A 25572-nucleotide genomic window follows, 5' to 3' on the forward strand; every position below is an offset into this window, starting at 1 on the left:
CTATACTAGCGCGACTCTTTTATAGTGGCGTCCTTCCAGGACCTTCTCAGTGGTGGCCCAATCCGAGCAGGCGCAGGACCTGCGCATGTGAACTCCGACCTCCAATGAGAGGTTGTCCCACAGGCATGCTCAGTAGGCAAAAATACAGGACTTAGTCCCTGGAGCGTCTGCTTGCTGCTGACTCAAGCATGGTGTTACAGCAGAGCCTGAAGGAGCAATCAGATGCCTAGCATTATCCTGGGAAAGACGTCTGGACTGACGCCTCTGCTGAGCAGGAATCTCTGCAGTTGCAGAGGAATGGAAGACCGCAGAGGACATGGCTTGAGATTCCCCCTGTGCAGTAGGGGAAACTCGACGCCTAACACTATCCTTCCTACCAGATTCAGTCGCCTGTAAATAATGATGCGGAGAGAGGAGTGGACCTTTTTATCTTAAAGGTTCCCTGTCCTTGTGGGGCGGATCCCCTCTCTCATTTGGTGCTGTCATGGGTGCTATGAAAAAGACGTTGTGGAAACATAGCCTGAAACATCTGTATACTGCAAGCATATTTGTTGAGGAAAAATGAAAAAACTTAAAGGGAAAGGTAACTTAAAAAGTGGAGCAAAATATAGGAAGCAAGGTGAAAGTAATATGGCCACTACAAAGGAATAAATTATTCCAGAAAATTGGAAAAACAACATTGATGAATTGGTACTTTACAGTATGCCTGCACTAGGGCCCACCAGTGGATTCACCTTTGGAAGTTGATGCCTGCACAGAGGCCCACCCGTGGATTCACCTGAATCTTTTTGGACCAGTCCAAGTCCACTGATGTTTTATCATAATGATATTATAGCCCCAGAATAGCCTTTTTAAGTAGTTACAGGCAGGAGAACCAGAGGGCTGTCATGAGTGCAGAGAGAAAAAATCTGCATCCTGCGCCTCCTCTACATCCTTACCTAACTTGCCTTGGGCACGTGACTTAGGGAATTAGAAAACATAAGGTCAAAAACTAAAAATTCTCAAAGACAGACTGCAGTTCTTACCGTTGAGATTTAGCTACCTGGATTTGAGATCAGGAAAACAAATGCAGAAGCTTGACTACTGGAGAGCATTCTAGTTCTGCTGAGCTAGGGTGACATCTTGTGGACATATGGGGATATAACAATATGTAGCTAAAGAAAATATTCAGATTAAAAATAGAAATATGGGAAAACAAACTTCTATGTGGGGTAGGGACTCACACTCTCTGGTTGCTTGGAATACAAAGCCACAGGGTTTTAAATCATATACAGAATAATGTTTATTTCCACAGGTTGCACAGTAGCAAAACAAAACCATAAGCATAAATCCCTAGCCTTACAGCCACTATCTAAACAATACAGACCCTGGATACTTCAGACACCACTGAGCTAGCCCCAGTTCGGTCACACAATACAGCTATCTGTTGCATCTAGTGATACTTGCAGTTTGGGTGCACACGGCCTGTGCAGACTCTTCTCAGAGAGATTCTTGCTTGTCCCTGTCTCCAGCTCCAACACAACCCACTCTGCTCAGCTTCTCCAGCTGACTCACTAAGGCCGGTCTCACACGTCGAGATAATTCCGGTACCGGAAAAACTGGTACCGTAGCTATCTGTGTCCGTGTGGATACGTGGTACCTCTGTGTGGCAACCATTTTCCGCACGTGTGCCTATTAGGACCACACGTACGGCCACCTGGAAGAAGCGCTACAGTAAGCACTGTAACACAAAGAAGAAACACAGTATAACAAACGTGCAAAAATACTCTTCTGTAAAAAATATAACAGTAGACAGCCAGTGCTAGTAAAAAATGATAACAAAACAGGGTATTTAGTTGATACGTTTTTTGCAAAAAATGCATACCAAGCCAATACGCCAAAGTCAAGGTATACCCATCTCGGAGCAGATGTATTTAAAACCTGATCATGTGAACAATACCAATATGAGCAGGATTCAGAAAGGCACTTCTTGATGTAGGCGCGCTGTGTGAGACGGCTTTATGTGCATGTCACACAAGCACTGTACCCGGCAGCTGGTGCTGAACACTGCTGTCATTCTTCTCTCCTGCTCTGCCGGAAACAGCGAGCAGGAGAGCAAAATGAATGAAAACCCGATGTGGGGTCCCCCTCAGTTTGTGAACCAACCAGTCGAAACTTACAGCTGGGGGCTGCAGCCCTCAGCTGTCAGCTTCAGCAAGGTTGGTTCTCAAGAATAGAGGGGTCCCCATGCTGTTTTTTTTTAAATTATTTAAATATTTTAAAAAACGGTGTGGGTCCCCCTATTTTTGACAACCAACCTCACTAAAGCTGACAGCTGAGGGCTGCTATTCTCAGGCTGGTAAGGGGCCATTGATCTTGACCCCCCCACAGCCTCGAAACAGCAGCCCCCCAGCTGCCCAGAAAAGGCACATCTATTAGATGCGCCTATTCTGGAGCTGGTTCTTCCCACTTGCCCTGTAGCGGTGGCAAGTGGGGTAATAAGGGGTTAATGCCACCCTTTTTATTGTAAGGTGACATTAAGCCAGGATTAGTAATGGAGAGGTGTCAATAAAACACCTATCCATTATTAATCCTATAGTAATTAAAGGGTTATATAAACACACACAATAAGAGCAAAGTATTTTAATGAAAGAATAGACTACACACAGTTTTATAATCTTTATTACACTGCTAATTCCATTGTGATGCCATTGATCTCCTGTAAAAAAAAAGGTGAAAATAATAAAGCAACAATATACATTACCTGCCAAGCGCTCAGTCATGTCCCATGGCGTAAATCCATCTGGGGGGGGTTAATAAGTTTACAGGAGGAGCTCTGCTAACACAGCCGCTCCAGACTATAAACTACTGTAGAATGAATGGAAGCAGCTGGCGAACGCTCAGTAGCTAGCGGTGACGTTGCTGCTCATCACTGAGTCTGCGCTCTGCTTCCATTCATTCTACAGTAGTTTACAGTCGGGAGCGGCTGTGTTAGCAGCACACTGCCTGTAAACTTATTAACCCCCCCCCCGAGATGGATTTATTTTTATATTTAATTTTTTTCCTTTTACATGCCGGGGGCTGCTGTTTACATGCTCCAATAGTCTCCTTTGGAGACTAGAAGCTGAGATCTTCTGATCGCTTGTGATACAAATAGCAGTGCTTCAGCTTCAGCCCTGCTATGTGTAACAAAAATGCTCATCTGCTATGAGCGCTGACCATGGGGTGGCGCTCATAGCAGATCGGCAACGACACCCACAGGGGTCTCCTGTAGACCCGGGTTGTCATGCCAACGCATTGGCGCCCCATAATCATGTGACGGGGCGCTGATGGGAGGAGTTAATGATGCGCTTCCAATGTGATCATATTAAATGTCACTGTCAGAGATTGATAGCAGCATTAAACATGTTAACAGCCACGGGTGAATTGCGATTCCACCCGTGGCTGTTAGGGACACGTATCAGCTGATGAAATCAGCTGTTATGTACCTGAAAAGGTGCAGGCTCAGCTCTGGAACCCAGATCAAAAAGAGGGTGGTGACCTATGATGTACCTGTATGCCATAGGACGTAAAGGGGTTAAAGAGCTATTGGGGAAAAATGGTAGTCCACTGCTAAATGCCAAAAATTCTTAATGCAGCATGAATACCATTCCCAATGTTATATAATATTGCCACTAGATGGCACATCAATGACTATATTTAGGCAATCCATAGAAGGTGATATTACAACCACAATAAAGATAAAGAGCCACTTTGTAATGCAGTTAAAAGAATTTATAATGTACCTGTCATGGCGTAAGAATCCTAGAATGTGTACCCATGATAAAACCAGTAGAAACTGAGAAGGTACTTACACTTAAGATTTATGACTGCATGGCTTTACCCTAAATTGCTGCAGGCTGTACTGGTTTAACATATTTCACCTATAAAAAGTAGCTTAAAGCCAGATCACAAAACCATGGCAATTCGTGGTCAAATCACTTGTATTTTTTATGTTTTTTGATGTGGCAGGTGATGTTAAAACAAAGTCTTGAGCACTTATTTATGGATGAGGTTGCACAGGAACAATCAAGCGAGGTCACATATTTTTGGGAATCTAAGGCTATGTGCACACGCTGCGGATTCTGCTGCGGATTTGGCCTCTGCGGATCCGCAGCAGTTCTGCAGACAGTGTACAGTACCATGTAAGTCTATGGGATTTACAATCCACAGTGCACATGCTGCAGATTTTCAACTGCTGAAAAGCTGCGGTTTTGAATCCGCAGAATTGACATGTCAATTCTTTCTGCGGATTCTGCTGCGGTTTGCCACCTATTCCATTGTCCAGGTGTCAAACCGCAGGGGAAAACCGCAGGCCAATCCGCAGGTAAAACCGCAGGTCATTTTAGCTGCAGTTTTACCTGCGGATCCGCAGATACAAATCAGCGGGTGAATCCGTAGTGTGTGCACATGGCCTAAAAGCTATAGCTAAATGTAGACAGACTTTTTGTAATTAAACTATTTAAAAATAATTTAATAATAATTTAAGAGGCTACAAAAGATTGAAAGCTTATATAGGGCATTATCAAGATATGTGATTCGGCAACTGCTTATCTGGTTGAGTTGTGAGAGAACAACTCTTGAAGTTCATTCACGCTACCAATTTTTTCGTACAATTATTAATGGTGGTTTTCACAGATAGTACTCACACCTATGAGCACTTGTACCTATGGGGCAGTGCATGTTCGCTTTTTTTTTTTCCTTTGGACTGAATGTCTGTGAAAAAAATCAGAGGCAAATCCAATTTTAATCTCAATGTCGGATCAAAATCAGCAATGTACAGTTGTGCTCAAAAGTTTGCATACCCTGTCAGAATTTTTGCTTTCTTGGCCTTTTTTCAGAGAATATGTATGATAACACCAAAACTTTTTCTCCACTCATGGTTAGTGGTTGGGTGAAGCTATTTATTGTCAAACTACTGTGCTTTCTCTTTTTAAATCATAATGACAACCCAAAACATCCAAATTACCCTGACCAAAAGTTCACATACCCCATTTCTTAATACCGTGTATTGACCCCTCTAACATCAATGACAGCTTGAAGTTTTTTATGGTAGTTGTGGATAAGGTTCTTTATTTTCTCAGATGGTAAAGCTGCCCACTCTTCTTGGCAAAAAGCCTCCAGTTCCTGTAAATTCTTGAGCTGTCTAGCATGAACTGTGATATTGAGGTCAAGAGACTGAGATAGCCACTCCAGAAACTTCACTTTGTTCTCATGTAGCCAATGACAGATCGACTTGGCCTTGTGCTTTGTATGGTTGTCATGTTGGAACATCCAAGTACGCCCCGTGGCAGTGTGGGGAGGAGGACTCCCAGACAGTGAAAGGACAGGTACCTAGAGGACCGCCATCAGGGTTCCTGTGGGAATGATACCGGGAGGACAGTAAAAGGAAAGACTTGACTGAAGTTGTCAGGGAAACAGGGGGCGGGGCAAGCTTAAAAAGAGCAGGGGGTGCGCTGAAGTGGCAGGTGACAGAGAGCAGGACAACAGACAGGAAGCCGTGTGAGACAGAGGACCGAGGGAGCAGACGGTGTGTTGTGGAGAGACCGACAGGGGCCTGTGAAAGGAAAGCTGCGGACTCACCGACTAGTGACACGTGAGAGACTTGCACCGGCGGCCGCTCCCCGCATACGGTCCCATACAGCCACTCCCGCTGCTTCCCACCCTGTTGTGACAAGGCGGCTACCTCAGGCGACCACTGCGACGACAGACCATTCCATTACAGCGGTCAGGACACTGCCCCCCCTGCCTTCTCCCACAGCTGCGGCCCTGTCATCATCGGCCCCAGGGGGCGCCACCTCGCTACAGGCGGTAGTAGAGGCCCCCGTCCGGTTTGCTAAGAGACCCTGAGCAGAGGTTGGTGAACGTTTATATTTAGAGACTGCGTCATTACCACACCCCATCAGCACCGTTTCTTCAGGGCCTGCTGTGCCCCACCGGCATCGCTTCTTCAGGGCCTGCTGTGCTCCACCGGCATCGCTTCTTCAGGGCCTGTTGCACCCCACTGGCATTGTTCTTCAGGGCCTGTTGTGCCCCACCGACATCGTTTCTTCAGGGCCTGTTGTGCCCCGCCGGCATCATTTCTTCAGGGCCTGTTGCGCCCCACCGGCATCATTTCTTCAGGGCCTGTTGTGCCCCACCGGCATCGTTTCTTCAGGGCCTGTTGTGCCCCACCGGCATCGTTTCTTCAGGGCCTGTTGCACCCCACCGGCATCGTTTCTTCAGGGCCTGTTGCGCCCCACCGGCATCGTTTCTTCAGGGCCTGTTGCACCCCACCGGCATAGTTTCTTCAGGGCCTGTTGCGCCCCACCGGTATCGTCCCTTCAGTGCTTGTCGAGCCCAGTTCCATCCCGGAATATCGAGGCGTCAAGGCAGCCGCATCAGCGACCCCTACGCAGCCACGCTTGTGATCCTAACAGACCCCCTGGAAGGATAAGTTTAATATAGGAGATAAGGACCAGTAGTTTGGTCATACGTGGCCTATAGCAACGGGGCAAACCGGATTAATCGCATTACAATAAGGAAGTGTTGTTAGGATTGTTGTGTCCCTGCATGGACTAGTTTGTTGTTAACACTTTTGGTTTGCTCAATATAGCCCCAGCGGCTACAGTTTTATAAAAGTTTATTCCACAAACCACACTCAGTCTCGTGTCTCATCACTGCATCCTGCGAACCTGCTGAACCCTACAGCAGCTTCCAGGCTGATGATTGCAAATTTTCCTCCAGTATTTGCTGATAGCTTGCAGCATTCATCTTTACTTCAAATTTGACCAAGTTTCTTGTGCATTTGTAGCTGCGAACCTGCTGAACCCTACACTTGGTGTAGTCAGCAGGATGCAGTCTCCGAGCGCAGACAATGGTGCCCCAGATCAGGGTAGAGCTGTAAACTCTACAAATGATGAGGGTCCCCGTACCAGCATATCATTGGGCGCCATGCTGAACAACCTGCCTAGATTTTCTGGCTCCAATACTATGTTATGGAGCTCGATAGAGCGGATGCGTGGGCTCTTTTGGATGCACCCAATGACCCCTGATCTGGAGGCCGAGGTGGCACTCATGGCACTGGATAGGGGGGCGCGGAGGTCAGTGATGTTGAAACCTCCGGAGCACCGCAACACTTTTGAAAAAGTGTTACAGATAGTAGAACAGACCCATGGGGACCCTACTAATGTGGGAGAGTTAGGAACCCGTTTGTTTAGTCGGGTGCAAATAGAGGGGGAGACGATCACAGAGTATATGAATGTCCTTCAAGAATTGCATACGGCTATAGAAAGAAACGACGGGGTAGGGGCAGGACCTGTTGACATTACCCTACGTGACCTACTGGTGACTGGTTTGTGAATCCATTAGTCAAACAGGCACTGCGGGAACAGATCAGAATGAATCCCCGAATAGATTTTTCCGAGGTGGGGAGTCAGGCATGTGCTCGAGAGCAGGAGCAGGGGATGGCGGTCCCCGTGGGAAAGTCTGAGGTGTGGAGGCCTCCGCGAGTGTAGTCGAGGAGCCTCAGTGGGTGGAAGAGATGAAGCAAGAGCTGAAAATTATTAAGGTCGAGTTGGCCGAAGTAAAGAGAAGAACCGAGACCGGGACAGAACGACCTAGCTTTAACCCCGGCTCTTGGGGATCACGCTCCCCGCGGCGTGGTCAGCCTACGCAGGCCCGGTGTTTTGAGTGTGGAGAACCAGGCCACTTTGCCCGAGAGTGTCCGCGGCGTGGAAGATACCCACCCCGGCGGCCATTAAATTAAAGGGCTCCGGGCTGGGGGAATGCCGCTCGGAGCCGAAAACCACAACTAGGGGTGGTGGAAGTCCCGAAGATTTGGTAGCAAAATGCCCGGTGGTTTGGGCAGAAGTGGAGGGCAGGGCCGTCCGGTGCCTGGTGGACACGGGGTCACAAGTAACCACTATGTCCGCAACGTATTTTCAACAGAACTTCCCGGAAGCAGCAAGGCCTCAGTGGGGGCCCGTGATCAGACTAGTAGCTGCCAACCAACTGCCGGTCCCAGTTGCCGGGGTGGTGTGGATGCAAGTGACGCTGTGCGGTAAATCCCTTGGTCACAGAGGGGTGGTACTGACTCAAGTAGAAGCTGATAAGCAACACCCCGTCACCCTAGGCATGAATGTTCTGTGAGAGTTCGGCAACCTACTGCTCAATGACCCTACACAGAGGATTCTGAAGCAGTGGGGTTCTCGCACAGCCCAGGGACAGGTATTCCAGCAGCTGGTGCGGGGAGCACGGCTACATCGGGACCGCCAGGAAGGCGAGGCTCTGGGTAAGGTCATCACGCCAGCGACTCCCCTGCTTGTGTTACCTCCTGGACAGACTGTGGTGGCCCTGCCCATTCGAGCCCCGATACCCTTGGAGGGCGTGGAGGTGCAGGTGGAGCCGTGTCACTCAGAGCGTTTAACTCCTGGCATACTGGTGGCCCGTTCCCTGGCTACCGTGCAAAAAGGAGCCATCCTGGTGCGCTGCGTTAACCTTGAAGACCAAGACACCGTTCTGAAAGCTCGGACGGTGCTGGCCAAACTAGTAAGGCCTTTAGAAGAAGTGCTGCCAGCTCCTGTGGTTCAATTACAAGTACACCCCGAGGATCCTTGGGAAGTAACAATACGAACCTTACAGGCCCACGAAGTCTCGGCACAAGAGAAGGGCTGAAAGATTTTGGAGCAGATGCGGGCTGAGCTTTCTGGATTAACTGCAGCCCAACTCTCACAGATAAAAACATTGCTGGGACAGTACCATGAAGTATTTGCTAGTCATGAGGACGATTTTGGGTGTACCACCGCCATCACTCATGAAATCCCCACAGCAGGAGCGGCCCCTATCCGGGAACGATATCGACAGATTCCGCCACAACTCTATCAAAAGGGGAAAACTTTGCTGGTCCAAATGCTGCAAAAAGGGGTGACACGGGAAAGTCAAAGCCCCTGGGCGGCCCCAATCGTATTGGTCCTGAAGAAAGATGGTACACTACGATTCTGTGTGGATTATCGTAAACTGAATGCTTGCACCATTAAAGACTCATATCCACTGCCCCGCATAGAAGAATCCCTGTCCGCCTTGGGAAAAGCAACATATTTTTCAACCCTGGACTTGGCCAGTGGGTACTGGCAGGTGCCCATGTCTGAAGAAGATAGAGCCAAGACGGCGTTCATATTGCCCATGGGACTGTTTGAGTTTAATCGGATGCCGTTTGGGCTGGCCAACGCCCCCGGGACCTTTCAGCGATTGATAGAGCGGTGTCTGGGAGATCTCAATTTTGAGGCTACGTTGATCTATCTGGACAACATCATCGTCTATGCCGCCACCTTTGAGGACCACCTGAAGCGGTTGGGACAGGTACTCAGCCGGTTGCAAAAGTACGGGTTGAAGGTGAAGCCTCAGAAATGCCACCTATTTCGCTCTCAGATTGAGTATCTGGGTCATGTCGCTTTGGCAGAGGGTGTGAGGCCATCCCGGGAGAAGGTTGTTGCTATCCAGGAATGGCCTACCCCCGAGACGGTGAAAGATGTGCGTGCTTTTCTGGGGTTAGCCGGATATTACCGTCACTTTGTAAAGAATTTTGCATGTTGAACTCGAGCCCTGCACGACCTGCTGAAGGGGGCTCCCGCTGGGGCCAATGGGCGACACCCTCAGGAAGAGGCCTTCTAAGACCTCAAGGCTGCGCTCTCGGATGCCCCAGTGTTGGCTTATGAGGATTTCTCCCAACCGTCCATCCTGCACACTGACGGGAGTCTTCACGGGCTGGGGGCTGTGTTGTCACAGGTTCAGGATGGCCGGGAGAGAGTGATCGCATTTGGAAGTCGCTCACTCCATGACTCCGAGCGCAACCCTGACAATTACAGTTATTTTAAGCTTGAGCTCCTTGCAGTGGTGTGGGCTATGACGGAGAGATTCGCAGAGTACCTAGCGGGCTCCGAGGTGGTAGTGCGAACTGACAACCCGCTGGCTCATTTGGAAAACGCCAAATTGGGGGCTCAGGAACAGCGATGGGTGGCCCGGATGGCGAAGTACAATTATAAGATTATCTACAAAAGAGGGGCCGAGAATGTCCATGCAGACGCCCTCTCCAGGATTCGACATACAACTCCAGGACAGAATCGAGACAAAGAATTAGAAGGAGAAGAAATACAGTTTGCGCTCACTGCTGCCGCCGTGCTCACAACTGACAATAAAAAAATATCTTCCTCTGAGACCCCAAGGGGCATATTAGAACAATCCCGGGACAAGTGGATACAACAGCAACAAGAAGAAGAGGTTGGCCTTCTCAGGACATGGGTTGCCGCTGAGCAATTACCCCCTGACTCTCAACGGCAAAATTTGACTCGAGACCTGTTGCTAATGCTGCAACAATGGGAGAGGTTGTGTCATGTCGGACGCTGTTCACACCACAGCGTCCGGCAGGCAGCGGTAGTTCCATCTCCGTCCACTATAGCCTCAGTGGCGCCGGCTTGATTTTACTCAGGTTATCTGGGGTTAATCTAGCTGGAAATCAGGTGGGATGTTTGGTCACACCCACGGTCTTTAAATAGTCGTGCTGGCCTGTGGGCGTCGCCGATTATAGCTTGTGTTTTGTGCCAAATGGTTCCGGTCTGGAGTGGAGGTGTTGGAGAGAGAAATTCATATCTGGTGTCGTATGATCCGTTGTTACCTTTTCGCCTTCCTATATTTGTGCTTTGTTTTGCCCTGTTCACATTATAGTATTGTCCTGTGTGGTTGCGGCGCGGTGTGTTTTGAGTTCTCCCTGTCTGTCATTACTGTGTGGGTTTTGGTGGTTTGACCATTCACTGGGTGGAGGGTGGAGGGTTCAGCTTAGGGCTGAGCAGGAGATAAGGAGAGGCTGGAGGCTCAGGCATTTGCACCTTTAGCAAAAACCCTGGGTTGAGGGTCAGACAGGGTTTTCCCTAGTTTGAGGGACTCCGCAGGGGCCCGGGTTTTGTCAGCCTCCTTCGACCTAAGCCTCGCATAAAATTATAATCGGCCTTGAGGAGTGTGAAACAGCGATTGCTGAGCATGAGTGCAAGATACAAACGTGTGGCTGACTCTAGACGCGTGCCAGGTCCGGACCTGTGTGTGGGTGATTGGGTGTGGTTAGCTACTAAAAACATAAAACTCAAAATTCCATCATTGAAATTGGGTCCAAGGTTTATTGGCCCTTTTAAGATTGCTGCCATCATAAACCCGGTTGCTTATCGGTTGGAGCTTCCTGCGGTATACAAGATACACAACGTGTTTCACAGGTCTTTATTGAAAAAGGTGGTAGGCTCTGTGGACACGACGCCGATGCCACCTCCAGTCATGGTGGATGGCGATTTAGAGTTTGAAGTCTCCAAGGTGGTGGACTCTCGAGTACTGCACCGTACTCTTCAGTATTTGGTGCACTGGCGGGGGTATGGTCCGGAGGAGAGGTCTTGGGTACCAGCCTCGGACATATATGAGGATCGGCTGGTCAGTTCCTTTCACCGCCGTCATCTGGACAAGCTGGGTCCTATGAGTCTTTAGGGCCCTGGGGTCCCTCGTAGAAGACGGGGTACTGTCATGTCGGACGCTGTTCACACCACAGCGTCCGGCAGGCAGCGGTAGTTCCATCTCCGTCCACTATAGCCTCAGTGGCGCCGGCTTGATTTTACTCAGGTTATCTGGGGTTAATCTAGCTGGAAATCAGGTGGGATGTTTGGTCACGCCCACGGTCTTTAAATAGTCGTGCTGGCCTGTGGGCGTCGCCGATTATAGCTTGTGTTTTGTGCCAAGTGGTTCCGGTCTGGAGTGGAGGTGTTGGAGAGAGAAATTCATATCTGGTGTCGTATGATCCATTGTTACCTTTTCGCCTTCCTATATTTGTGCTTTGTTTTGCCCTGTTCACATTATAGTATTGTCCTGTGTGGTTGCGGCGCGGTGTGTTTTGAGTTCTCCCTGTCTGTCATTACTGTGTGGGTTTTGGTGGTTTGACAACTCACTGGGTGGTGGGTTCAGCTTAGGGCTGAGCAGGAGATAAGGAGAGGCTGGAGGCTCAGGCATTTGCACCTTTAGCAAAAACCCTGGGTTGAGGGTCAGACAGGGTTTTCCCTAGTTTGAGGGACTCCGCAGGGGCCCGGGTTTTGTCAGCCTCCTTCGACCTAAGCCTCGCATAACAGGTTGGTTATCCGAAAGGGATTATTGTATCGTAAAATAACATCACAAACAACCTCAATGACGGTTTGGCAGGAGGTTACGCCAGGAGCTCAACTTCACGTACTGGCTCGGGAGGCTCACAAAAATGGGGCCCATTTCGGAACAAAAAAAACTTTGCAATGGCTGCAACAGAGAGCTTACCATCCGCGCTTGCCGGCTGTTGTGGACGAAATTTGCCGGACCTACCGCTTGTGTGAACTAGCCAAACCACCCGCTCAGCGAGCCGCAACACAGAATATTGTGACCTCAGCGCCCCTTGAGCTCCTGACAGTGGATTATCTCAAGGGGCGCATTTCAGGGATACGAACACTGTCTCGTTATGGTAGATCATTTCACCAAGTTCGCTGTGGTCACCTCCACTCGGGATCAGACCGCAGAGTCAGCTGCCTCCGCCAGTTTGTAGAAACTTTATGCAAGTATATGGCTTCTTCAGGGCCTGTTGCGCCCCACCGACACCATTTCTTCAGGGCCTGTTGCACCCCACCGGCATCGTTTCTTCAGGGCCTGTTGCGCCCCACCAGCATCGTTTCTTCAGGGCCTGTTGCGCCCCACCGGCATAGTTTCTTCATGGCCTGTTGCGCCCCACCGGCATCGTTTCTTCAGGGCCTGTTGCGCCCCACCGGCATAGTTTCTTCAGGGCCTGTTGAGCCCCACTGGCATCGTTTCTTCAGGGCCTGTTGCGCCCCACCAGTATCGTCCCTTCAGGGCCTGTCGAGCCCAGTTCCGTCCCGGAATATCGAGGCGTCAAGGCAGCCGCATCAGCGACCCCTACGCGGCCGCACTTGTGATCCCAACAGACCCCCTGGAAGGATAAGTTTAATATAGGAGATAAGGACCCATAGTTTGGTCATACGTGGCCTATAGCACCGGGGCAAACCGGGTTAATCGCATTACAATAAGGAAGTGTTGTTAGGATTTTTGAGTCCCTGCGTGGACTAGTTTGTTAACACTTTTGGTTTGCTCAATATAGCCCCAGCGGCTACAGATTTATAAAAGTTTATTCCACAAACCACACTCAGTCTCGTGTCTCGTCACTGCATCTTGCGAACCTGCTGAACCCTACAGCAGCTTCCAGGCTGATGATTGCAAATTTTCCTCCAGTATTTGCTGATAGCTTGCAGCATTCATCTTTACTTCAAATTTGACCAAGTTTCTTGTGCATTTGTAGCTCACACATCCCCAAAACATCAGCGATCCACCTCCGTGCTTTACAGTAAGAATTGTGTTCCTTTCATCAAAGGCTTTATTGACCTCTCTCCAAATGTAACGTTTATTGATGTGGCCAAAAAGTTCAAATTTGATATCATCACTCCAAATTACCTTGTTCCAGAAGTTTGGAGGCTTGTCTCTGCTGTTTTGCAATAAATCAAGAATTCTGTCGGGGTATGTAAACTTTTGAGCACAACAGTAATTCTAGAGGCCATAAAAAAAATCAGACCAAATGCAGATGACATCTAAGTGAGGTCTGATTTTCACGGATTGACAAAATGGAGAAGATGGAAAAAATTTTTTTCCTCTCTCCTCGTCTGAGAAAAACTGATACCACTCAGATCAAATTCTAGTTAAAGTCTGATCAGAATAATTGGACCATTTTTCTTGGATGTGGGGAGACTGGTTGTCAGGAACACCGCACTGAACTTGCTCACTGAGCCAGTGCGCGTGTCCTGAGTAAAGCGAACTGTGCTCAAAGATACCTGTGGAGCGGCAGCAGCCGAGTAGGTGCGTACTTCAGAACAGCAGGACCTGAAGCGCGTGACTGCTGGGGGTGTGGCCTAAACTCCAGAGAGCTAGGAGCTGCAAGAGAACTCCTAGCAGGGTAACTGCGAGACAAAGGTACAAAGGGGCATAGACAGGGAGGATAGTCAGGACATAGCCAATGAGTCATACACAGAGATAGCTGCAAAGTACAAGAGGGGCGAGCAGAGAGTAGTCAGATCAGAGGCAATGAGTCATACACAGAGAGGGTAGCACAGTACAGAATCAACAGGCAAACTCACAACGGGGAACAGAACCGGGTCAGAACCATATAAACAAGCTATAACAACGAACAGGCACACAGAGGTCACCACACTCGGCCAAAGGCAAAAGTATAACTGACCGGGATTGGAGCTTCCCAGGGGTTTTAGAAGCTCTCCCAGAACCAAAGAGAGGCCACAATCATTAACCGCAGGTGTGCAGGTTTTCAAAACCTGCACTGAGCTCCAGACATTAACCCCTGACATGCAGCTCAAAAACCTGCACTGAGATCATGACACTGGTCACCTGAACCTTTCCTTACAGAACCTAAATGATAGATGCAGCTACTGCCGCTCCGCTGGTTGTAATCTCCAATATATATTTCAGGATATACAGTGGAAGAGCAGATAGTGCTATGCTACTGGCAAGAAAGGATTTTTGCAGTCCTTGAAGCTTAAAGTATACATACGGTAATTTATTCTCAATGCATTTTCCAAGGTCAACTCGAACACATTTGGTTTCTAAAAGGCTGTCCCAGGCACAAGACATAGTACATATAGCACATGTCTGGTAGTATCCAGAGCAGACCTGTCCCCTTCTTTCAAAATATGATCCTGGAACCGGAGCCACTGGATGTCACCACCACAATGGACAGTTGACATTGGGGATAGAGTGGACAGGGCTATCAGGTGAGGGTGGGTGACCTCTAAACACGTTGAGAATAAACTACTTATTCTTAAAACTTCAACCACTTTAGAACTAATTTCTTGCCAGCAGCACAGCGCTACCCGCCCTTTCACTGTATACCTGAAATCTATATTAGGGCATATATATACAGTTGGCCCGATTATTGCACCTTTTTTGTTTTCACCCATTTCATATTTCCATTTCCGTCATTATTAAATCTATGTAATCTATTTTATGTGTTCACTTGTTTGTTTTTTTTTGTTTTTTAATTTATCACTGTGGGCACAGATTCGGGTTAACCGATGTTATTGCCTGATTCATCACTTTTGTCACAAAAACTGTTAAAACCAGCAAAAAAGACTTTTTGATTTTGAGCCAAATTAATGATCCATTTGCACCATTTTGATGAATTTGCCACAAATGGGCCAGTGATTAACACAAGATTCAAATGAAAAGTGACAAAAAAATGTTGAATCAGGCCCAGGGTATTTTATATTTGGAAACATCCAATGCTGATTTAAAAATAATCTGCTGAGCAACTCCTCAACATTTTAATTTCAATGCCAAGTAGGAAAAGTGAAGGCATTATGACAATCACAGGATGGATAGACATTTTAATTATGAGGAAAAATGAGAACAAAATTTGGAAAATATCTAGATTTATTCAGTATTAGTAAAAGTGTCAGGCGCAGAAATACACACACTTGCACACCTTGGCATGTTTTCAGTGAGTTTATTAATGGTTGTCCAAGGAATGCTCTACCACACTGTATGCACTTGGGCATTTAAAGAAGTGGAGCTGTCGGCATCCTTTCAGAAAAAAACTTTTTTATGAAAGTAATACATTGACCTGTTTTATGCTATTTTACATTATCTGTATTGCAACAGTTACTTAGCCTGTAGACTGGGTTAACTGTTAGAGACCAGCCCAAAGTGGGAGGAGTTAAATGGGCACAAAATAGCAGCTTCTGAAGGAAAAGGAAAATTTAACTTTTTAGGAGAAGGTCATAGGTTGGAGAGTGTGTTTAGCTCAGATGAATTAAAGATAGCAAGTCCTAAAACAAGTTGTATCATAAACTGATTTCTTTACAGCCAGAATGCTGAAAACGTAATAAGAAGGCTCCTTTCCATCTTAACTGAGTACAGCCATAGCACAGCAGTCTCATGGGAGGCATTATTCACCGAGGCAGCTAGAAGGCGTAGACTACAAAGGGCACAGTGTTAGCTGGTCCTGGAAGATAAAAGTTTCTATGCTGAACAGGAGGGGATACAAAGGTCCACCTGTAGTAGAGAATAAGGAAAGTTAAAGGGAACCTATCACCAGGTTTGTTCCATGAGAGATAAGACCACCACCTTTCAGCCCTGATATACAGTATTCTAATATGCTGTGTATATGCCCCCAATCCAGCCTGCAAGACAAGAAAAACATTGTTTATAATACTCACCTGAGGGGCAGTCTGGCCCGATGGGTGTGAGTGTCTTGGTCTGGAGCTTCCTCTCTTCTTGCGATGCCATCCTCTTTCTTACTTCAGGTGTATAACATGAACTACGGCGTCCACACAGTGTCCCTCGGCATTGCGCTCCTGCGCAGACGTACTTTTCTGCCGTGTTGTGGGCAGAGGAAAGTACTGCAGTGTGCATGCATCAGGAAGGGTAAGAGCCCCGATGGATGTGCACGGCAGTACTTTACTCTGCCCTGATGACGGCTGAGAAGTGTGCCTGCACAGGAGCACGATTCTGGGGACCCTGTGCGGATTACTTAAGACGTGTCAGACACACGAAGCAGAAGATAGGAGAACAGCATCAAAAGAAGAAGGAAGGCACTGGACCGAGGTAGTGATGCCCATCGGACCCAATCACCCCATAGGTGAGTATAATAAAATGTATTTTGCTTCTCTTGCAGTGCAGATTGGGGGCATATACTGTATATACAGCATATTAGAATGGCGTATATCAGGGCTGAAAGATGGTGGTCTTGTCAAATATGAGACAAATCTTGCACCAGGTTCCCTTTAAAGCCAAAGCTATATGGCTTGGGAAGTATTCTCACACTCTTGTGTAATATCAATACCATTGAAATGCTGAGTGTGATATGTATAAGAAAAAGGCCTCTGTATGATGCAGATGATTTGTATTAAAAGTATTTTGCCTGCTGTCGTTTGTTACAGTTCTAATTAGGAATTTCCACTAAAGATATTTTTTTCTCTATACATTGGATTCTAGTCTCCCTGATTCATTGCATTTTGTCAAGGTTGCAATACCATCTACCCACTTTTGACCTGTATAGGGGTTGTCATCAAACACCCAGATCGCTTACACACACTCAGAGGTATCGTAAACTGGGTGAAGATGTTTTTCAAAATGACAACACCAGGCCACATCTGGTTGGTGCTACTGTGAGCAGTGCGAATAGCCTAAATGTGCAATCATAACCTGTAGTCAAAGCACAGGTAAGTATGATGCAACTGTCCGCAACCAGTTTTATTGGCTCTGTATATAATTCAGCAAAAGTAAAGCACAAATGATACAAAAGAAAGTTAAAGGCTGGCCAGTACCTAGATATGAAAATCTTTACTGATTCTCCACTCCAAATAATTGCTTTAGCAGAGTGAGAGAGCCATCAGTTTGTGAACTTTTTGCTCTTTTGTATCATTCCATTGCATAACATTGCAGAAGATTAGCCATAGTCATCACAAACACCTGGAGTAGATAAATAGTGCAGGATAAATACATGGTTCCCGGCTACCAAACTCTTTTGTTTTGTTTTTTTGTTTGGTTGGTTTTTACACAGTATAAGGCTCTTTTCACGTTTCCGTATAATACCGGTACTAAAAAGAAACTGTACCAGTGTCATCAGTGTTTTGGATCAGTGTGCCATCACTATATCATGAGTGTCCCATCTGTTTTTTTCCAGTGTGGCTTAAAAATCAATTACAAAGCTTCTCCTATAATTTTCAAAGTTAAATACGTAGAGCACACGGACTATACAGGAATGACAGTGGTGCCATCTAAATGACACAAGAAAAGTACACAGACCGGAATCTAAGGGAAAAGTATACACCATCACACACTATCTCTGGTACTGTTACATATCCTCCCTCACCTGTTTCTACCTAGGGATTGAACACTTTTTTTTCATTTGTTTCATTTAACATGTTGAGAAACAAAAAATGCAATGAGCTAGAACGATATTGGAAATAAATTAAGTGGTTACATAACTAAAACAGAAGCCATATTATTAGAGCCTGGGAGAACATGTGCATGGAACCGAGAAATATAAAGGACTCTCCAGCTAGATAAGACATCAAGACTGATTCAGAGACCCAAGCCATACGCCAGAGGAGTGCTAGTATCAGGGCTCGATACTTCAGGCTGAGATGAGGGAAGGAAAAAACAGAAAACACATATAACACAAAAGGAACATAACAAGAACAAAATTTAACTACTGTGATACTTGAGAGTTAGGTGACTATACACCCAACGAAATCATAACTTCTGAAGTATAAATCTCCCATAAGAAATAGTAGTCTTAACCAGGGCCTTCTGTCTGACAGTTGTAGAGGCTTGTCAGCCATGCAATAGAGAGCAGTAGTTTTCCTAGCCAAAGTTCTTAGACTAACAACCCAAATGACAGGAGGAAACACTCTTGGGTCCTAAACAATAGACTCTGGATAGTGCATCTCGCATTGCCAAGCTGAAATCCAGGTCTGTGTTTAACAAGAAAACTAAAATGTTGTAAATACATGAAGCACCAGGTCACGTATCTGTTTTTCTCTCAGTTCTAATGTAAGGGGTGTACCGGGACTGTGTAAAACTCCACTCCCTTCCTTAGTGTAAATACTCCCTTTGTTTATATTTGTATAACTACATATACTTGTCTTGCTATGTATAATAGTTCTGACATAGGGAAATTGCAGTACCCATGTAGTCCACAAGATGGGGTTCTGACAATGTCTAGTGAACCAACACCCTGTGCATAGTTAAGTATAGGAGGGGTCAGCTGCAGTTAAGGGAGGGAGGACTTCCTCTAAGAGTTGAGTTGGGCCAGGGTGCCCATACCGTCTTGACGGGCTATAGAGCCTGGGAAAGAAGAAGAGACGTAATGTTCTAAGTTGGAGCCCAGCCATCCAGGACCATTAGGACAGAACAGCAGCAGTATAGCAGTAGTGAGAACTCGAGCTGAAAGGAATATCATGGCAGTACAGATAGGCAGGTCGCTCACCACAAGCGTGTCTCGATTTGTGCAAAACCGTCTAAAGGGAGCCTACAGAAACTCAGAGGAGACCCTAACTGTGCAAAAAGTGAAGCCACAGGTATGCAGATGAACCAATACTGTTTTCATGTAATGGGAGACCAGGGTACGATTACACAGCTGTCCTCGGTCATGACTAAGACCCTGGAGCTCCCTCACACTAACATATCCATTTGACCTGGTCATGGCCTGTAAGCAAACTGAATATTATCCCTATTAAGTAATATCTGAGTGATTCTAATGCCAATTTAATCACCCATCACTCCTCCACAATGGCAATTTTCCTTTTCATGGTCATTCAGGATGCTCCTCCCTGCCCCTCACTTTTGACAGTGCTTCTCCTAAACTGATCCCTTTTGTAAGGTCAAATAAGGGGCAACAATACTAGCAAAATTGCCTGCAGACCATTTCTAGTAGCCAATTAAACCTTTGGAAACTCCTTAAAATAAATAGCAAAGCCACAAAAAAAATCCTCCAAAAGTTCAAGAATTAACACAGCAGAAAAGGGCAACAGAATTTACCTGCCCAGGTCACAGGAACATGCACTTAGTATGCAGCAAACCCCTTGAATCCCTTAACAACCACTGATACGCCTTTTAACGGCAGTAGCTAAGGGTACTTAAACCACAGTGCCATTAATTTATGGCGCTGTGGAGAAAGTGAATAGCGCCACCCAGCGTCGGATTTTCTCCGGGTTCTCAGCTGCCAGGGGATAGCCGAGACCCCAGAGGACATGATTCAGGTCGGTATTTACCGACCCTGCTTTTGTGATCGCCGTTATTAACCCTATAATAGCGATTGTAAAAAAAAAAAGCAGTGATTTTGCATTTCATTTCTCTCTCCTCTGATGTGATCGCAGTAGGGTCCCCGGGCCCTCCTGCCTCCTCCAGTGGGCGCCACCATCTTGGCCCCAGAAGGAAATGGCTGGCGCATGCGCAGTGCGCCCGTTGCGAATTTGCTGTGATCAAAATAAAAAAAAAGTTAAAAAAAAACATTTATCACCCCCTTAGTTAGGTACGTATAATAAAATGCAAAAAATACTTCCATTGGAATTAGCATTAGTGTTGGAATTAGGGTTAGGATTAGGGAATAGCGATAGGGTTAGGGTTGGGATTAGGGTTAGGGGTGTGTTGGGGTTAGGATTCGAGCAAGATCTGAGGGTTTTCCACCATTTTCCAACTTTGGGGGTCTAATTCCTCCTGCTACCCTTGGGAAAATAAAAAAAATTGAGGGCTAAAAAAAAAATCACTTTTGTGGGAAAAAAAGATTTTTTTATTTTCACGGCTCTGCGTTATAAACTTCTGTGAAGCACTTGGGGGTTCAAAGTGCTCACCACACATCTAGATAAGCTCCTTGGGGGGTCTAGTTTCCAAAATGGGGTCACTTGTGGGGGGTTTCTACTGTTTAGGCACATCAGGGGCTCTGCAAACTCAACATGACGCCCACAGAACATTCAATTAAAGTTTGCATTCCAAATTGGCATTCCTTCCCTTTTGAGCTATCCCATGTGCCCAAAGAGTGGTTACACCTCACATATGGGGTATCAGCATACTCAGGATAAATTGCAGAACAACTTTGGGGGTCTAATTTCTTCTCTTACCCTTGTAAAAATAAAAATTTGGGGGCAAAAAGATCATTTTTGTGGAAAAAAAATGATTTTTTTATTTTCACAGCTCTACGTTATAAACTTCTGTGAAGCACTTGGAGGTTCAAAGTGCTCACCACTCATCTAGATAAGTTCCTTAAGGGGTCTAGTTTCCAAAATGGGGTCAATTGTTGGGGGTTTCCACTGTTTAGGCACATCAGGGGCTCTCCGAACTTAACATGGCGACCCATCTCAATTCCAGCCAATTCTACGTTGAAAAAGTCAAGCGGCGCTCCTTCCCTTGTGAGCTCTGCCATGTGCCCAAAAGGTGGTTTACCCCCACATATGGGGTATTCAGGAGAAATTGCACAACAAATTTTGTGGTTCATTTTCTCTTTTAACACTTTTAAAAATTGGTTCTGAAGTAATTTTTTTTTTAAAAAAGGTAAATGTTAATTTTTTCCTTCCACATTGCTTCAGTTCCTATGAAGCACGTAAAGGGTTAATAAACTTCTTGAATGTGGTTTTGAGCAGCTTGAGAGGTGCAGTTTTTAGAATGGTGTCACTTTTGGGTATTGTCTGTGATGTACACCCCTCAAAATGATGTGGTCCCTAAAAAAATGGTTTTGTAAATTTTGTTGTAAAAAATAAGAAATCGCTGGTCAACTTTTAACCCTTATAACTTCCTAACAAAAATAAATTTGCTTCCAAAATTGTGCTGATGTAAAGTAGACATGTGGGAAATGTTGTTTATTAAGAAATTTGTGTGACCCATCTCTCTGATTTAAGGGCATAAAAATTTACATTTGAAAATTGCAAAATTTTCAAAATTCTCGCCATATTTCCATTTTTTTTCAGAAATAAACACAAGTCATATCGAAGAAATTTTACCACTAACATGAAGTAAAATATGTCTTGAAAAAATATTCTCAGAATCAGCAGGATCCTCTAAAGTGTTCCAGAGTTATAACCTCATAAAATGACTGTGGTCAGAATTGTAAAAATTGGCCTGGTCATTAGGCTGCAAAATGGCTTTTACTAAGGGGTTAATAAAGATGTAGAAAACAAAGGCACATAATACTGATGAGATAACCACTCACAACCTATCAATTCATGGAATTAGTCACACACATATGGGGTGCACTTATATAGTGCTGGGTAGCCCGCCTGATCTAATAGTATGGATGTGACTAATAGACTCTAAACAAGACACTATGCACTGTGCATTTGTGTGACCAGCTCTCTATACAAGTCTTTTGGTGCAATGTTAATGCTAAGCAATCACCACCTTCATGAATTGATAGGTTATGGGTAGTTGTCTCATCAGTACTTTGCAGGTTAATGACCAGGCCTCATTTTTTAAATCTGACCAGTGTCATTTTATGAGGTAATAAGTTAACTCTGGAATGCTTCAATGGTTCCCAGTAATTCTGAGACTGTTTTTGTGACACATTATATTTCATGATAGTGGTAAAAGTTGTTCGCTATGACTTGAGTTTATTTGTGAAAATATCGGAAATTTGGTGAACATTTTGCAATTTTCAAACTTTTAATTCTTATGCCCTTAAACCAGAGATATATAAAACAAAATAGTAATAAATGTAATTTACCACATGTCTACTTTACATCAGTGCAATTTTTGAAACCTAAAAAGTTATTCAACTCAATTTTTGAAACTATTTTTTAGGGGCCACATCACATTTGAAGTGATTTTAATGGGCCTATATGACAGAAATACCATAAAGTGACAACATTCTAAAAACTACACCAATTACAGTCCTCAAAACCACATTCAAGAAGTTTATTAACCCTTCAGGTGCTTCACAGGAATTAATGGAATGTGGAAGGAAAAAATGAACATTTTAATTTTTTTTTTTTTTTTTTTAAAGTAACTTTAGCCCCAATTTTTTTTTATTTTCAGAAGGATAACAGGAGAAAATTGTGAACAAAATTTGTTGTGAAACTTCTCCTGAATACGTGGGGAAAAACTACTGTTTTGGCACATGGCAGGGCTCTGTATGGGAGGAGCGCCGTTTGACTTTTTGAAGGTAAAATTGTCTGGAATTGCGAGTGGACACCTTATTGAGTTTGGAGAGCCCCTGATATACATAAACCGTGGAAACGCCCCACAAGTAGCATTTTGGAAACTAGACCCCGCAAGTAATATATCTAGATGTCTGGTGAGCACTTTTCACTCAAAAGTGCATCACAGACATCTACAGTATACCACAGAGAAAATAAAAAATGACATTTTTCCCCACAAAAATGTTCTTTTAGCCCTAATATTTTTTTATTTTCACAAGGTAAGAGGAGACAATGCACCATACAATTTTTTGTGCAATTTCTCCTAAATACGCTGATACCCCATATGTGGTCGAAACTACTTTTGTGGCACAGTGCAAAGCAAAGAAGAGCCTTTTTGGAATTCAGATTTTGCTGAAATGGTTTCACATTGGCAGAGCCCCTGAGGTGCCGGAACAGCAGAAATGGAAATGTAATTTTACATATTACACCTCTCAATTCACATCATTTGTCTTATCTATTGTGTTTTTTCTGTGCTGTTTGGTGCATAAATATGTGATTCTTCAGATATTATTATTATAAGGGCTTATAGGAAAAAATGGACCTTTTAATTTGTTATGCAAATTTTCCTGATACCCTATAATTTAATTGTGAACTACTTTTGAGGCACATTGCAAAGCTCAGAAGGGAAGGACTGCTAAATTATAGTGCAGATTTTACTGCTAAGGTTTACGGGTGCCATGACCCACTGGGAGAGCCCCTGAGGTGCCAGAACAGGAGAACTTCCCATTAGTGGCCCATTTTAAAAACTACAACTCTCATTGAATCCATGCAAGGATGTAACCATTTTATAGACCTAGTGTCAGTATCTAGTCCTAGAATCTGTTTATTCTTGCCCTTAGACTTGCCCTTAGTTAACATGGATCTTGATGTTTCACAAGTCGGCCATCTTGCTTCCTGCCAAAGCTGTATATAAAGCCAGCACCTGTTCTGTTTCATTGCTTGAGTATTATGTTTTGGACTTTGTGCCTCTGCAGTCCCAAGCCTGGACTTAATATCCCTGTTGGTCCTCTCTTAACGGCGGAGTCCTCCGTCAACCTGCATGTCTGGATCCCTGCCTGCTGACCGAGTGATTGCTGAACACCTGACTTCAGGAACCTCTGCCTGACTACACCTGCGGTGAAGTAAGAACTCCAGCCAGCTAGTGTGTTCCTCCGCTCTGCAAGAGTCTGTGTCTTGTGCCCGCATTGCTCAGTGACTTTGAATGCTGTGTCGCAGAGTATCAGCTCTGCTATTACAGTTTATCAGATTGACTGAACATTTATCTGGACTTATATGCTATATTGCATTCAGATCATTAATACAATATTGCTTGCGCAACCCACTGTGTCTGCAGTCTCTTTGACCTAGCCACTGGTGTCCAGTTGTATCCACTAGTATCGTGACAGGATACTCAAGCCATAAAAAATGGATGCCGCTGGGTCAGAGACCTTAGAAGTGCGTGTTAAGAAGCTAAATAATATCACTGCCACTGTACACGCTGAAGTGCAGACATGGAAGAGCAGAATAGAAGGGCTAGAGGGGCAGACTAAATATGATATGCAATTGCTTAGTCAGACCCTTCAGGAATTGCGTGGCCGAGTTGCGGCTCTGGAGGCACAATCTCAGGCTTCTGTTCATGCCATCCCCAAACTACCACCATTTAGGTTTGGTGGCGACCGAGACAAATACCGTGGGTTTCTGAACCAGTGTCGTTTATACTTTGCTGCACATGTCACACAGTTTCCTACGGACCGTTCCAAAGTATTGACTATCATCATGTTGCTGACTAATAAGGCTCTTGCCTGGGCAAACCCTCTGATAGAATCACAGGATGCATGTCTGAACGACTTCAATATGTTTATTACCGCCATGGGGCAGATGTTTGACGATCCGAACCGTGGCCTTACAGCTGAGACAGCCCTGCTGAATTTGCGTCAAGGTAAACGCCCAGTGACTGAGTATGCTATGGATTTTAGAAGGTGGGCTCAGGACACCACCTGGAATAGTGCAGCAAAGTACTCAATATTTAAGAAGGGGTTGTCCAGTTCTATCAAGGACGAGCTTGCACGTGTGGAGGCTCCCACTGCTCTAGGTGATTTCATCAATCACTGTATTCGCCTAGATGCTCGCATCTCCGAACGAAAACTAGAAAGGTGGTCTGAGATGAACCGCAGCAATAAATCGCTTCTTCCTTTCCTTCCTAAGGAGAATCCGGACCCAAGTCCTCAGGAGTCCGCACCTGAGCCGATGCAGGTAAATTCCCTACGAAGTCGAGTAAGTGACGAACGGAAGGAATTTCGCTTCAAGGAGAATTTATGTTTTTACTGTGGGAAGTCAGGACATTTTATTATCAACTGCCCCAATCGTTCTCGCAGGACAACCGCAGCCGTGGTAGAACGCGACTTCTCTGAATCATACTCCATAACTTCCGAATCCGGGCCACCTGAAATTGCAGCAACTGCTCCTGATTATGACTTTTCAGATATGAACTCTGTTACATCCGAAACTATACTACCCATCAATGCTGTTATTTTGTCTTCTGCAGTTTCATACCCTTGCAATAAGAAAAAAGATTCACATTGTTACCTTCCTATCAAGATCTGGATTGACTCCCGTTGGGTGAACAGTTCCGCCATGATAGACTCTGGGGCTAGTGGTAACTTCATGGACACTTCTTTTGCTAAGGAATATGGAATCCGATCACAGAGAAGAGTATCGTCAATTCTGATGGAGACTGTGGATGGGTCCCCTTTGACCTCGGGGCCCGTAGACCAGCAGACTGAACCACTGAAGGTCCTCATGGGAGATGATCACCAGGAGAAATTGCCCTTCCTTCTGA

Source organism: Dendrobates tinctorius, unplaced genomic scaffold (assembly GCF_039654945.1).
Source record: "Dendrobates tinctorius isolate UK_male_01 unplaced genomic scaffold, ASM3965494v1 ptg000082l, whole genome shotgun sequence".
Lineage (NCBI taxonomy): Eukaryota > Metazoa > Chordata > Amphibia > Anura > Dendrobatidae > Dendrobates > Dendrobates tinctorius.